Here is a 1583-nt window from a genome sequence, read left to right as displayed (position 1 = left end):
CCTAGCGTAGACGTAAAAAGCATTTCAGCCCCCTGACCCCCGACACACTCTTAACACTGGTGGTTGTCTAATTGTAAGTAACCCTCATGATATAATTATAACAACTATTTAGAATAAAATATTTTAAATTTTTTTGAAAACTTCTTATTTTATATTGGAGTACAGCTGACTGTGTGGATCATAATAAACTGGAAAATTCTGAAGGAGGTGGGAATACCAGATCACCTGACCTGCCTCTTGAGAAACCTGTATGCAGGTCAGGAAGCAACAGTTAGAACTGGACATGGAACCACAGACTGGTTCCAAATAGGAAAAGGAGTACATCAAGGCTGTATATTATCACTCTGCTTATTTAACTTATATGCAGAGTACATCATGAGAAACGCTGGGCTGGAGGAAGCACAAGCTGGAATCAAGATTGCAGGGAGAAATATCAATAACCTGAGATATGCAGATGACACCAACCTTATGGCAGAAAGTGAAGATGAACTAAAGAGCCTCTTGATGAAAGTGAAAGAGGAGAGTGGAAAAAGTTGGCTTAAAGCTCAACATTCAGAAAACTAAGATCATGGCATCTGGTCCCATCACTTCATGGTAAATAGATGGGAAACAGTGGAGACAGTGGCTGACTTTATTTTTCTGGGCTCCAAAATCACTGCAGATGGTGATTGCAGCCATGAAATTAAAAGATGCTTACTCCTTGGAAGGAAAGTTATGACCCACCTAGATAGCATATTAAAAAGCAGAGACATTACTTTGTCAATAAAGGTCAGTCTAGTCAAGGCTATGGTTTTCCAGTAGTCATGTATGGATGTGAGAGTTGGACTATAAAGAAAGGTGAGTGCTGAAGAATTGATGCTTTTGAGCTCTGGTGTTGGAGAAGACTCTTGAGAGTCCCTTGGACTGCAAGAAGATCCAACCAGTCCATCCTAAAGGAGATCAGTCCTAGGTGTTCATTGGAAGGACTGATGTTGAAGCTGCAACTCCAATACTTTGGCCACCTGATGCAAAGAGCTGACTCATTTGAGAAGACCTTGATGCTGGGAGGGATTGGGGGCAGTAGGAGAAGGGGACAACAGAGGATGAGATGGTTGGATGGCATCACCGACTCAATGGACATGGGTTTGGGTAGACTCTGGTAGTTGGTGATGGATAGGGAGGCCTGGTGTGCTGCGGTTCATGGGGTCACAAAGAGTCAGACACAACTGAGTGAACTGAACTGACAGCTGATTAACAATGTTGTGATAGTTTCAGGTATATAGCAGAGTGACTCAGCCATTTTATTTTATTTTTTTTCATTTATTTTTATTAGTTGGAGGCTAATTACTTTACAATATTGTAGTGGTTTTTGTCATACATTGACATGAATCAGCCATGGATTTACATGTATTCCCCATCCCGATCCCCCCTCCCACCTCCTTCTCCACCTGATTCCTGTGAGTCTTCCCACTGCACCAGGCCCGAGCACCTGTCTCATGCATCTAGCCTGGGTTGGTGATCTGTTTCACCCTAGATAATATACATGTTTCGATGCTGTTCTCTCTAAACATCCCACCCTCGCCTTCTCCCACAGAGTCCAAAAT

The sequence above is a fragment of the Cervus canadensis genome, chromosome 22 (genome assembly GCF_019320065.1).
Source record: "Cervus canadensis isolate Bull #8, Minnesota chromosome 22, ASM1932006v1, whole genome shotgun sequence".
Taxonomy (NCBI): Eukaryota; Metazoa; Chordata; class Mammalia; order Artiodactyla; family Cervidae; genus Cervus; species Cervus canadensis.
Note: the sequence above shows the minus strand (reverse complement) of the source record.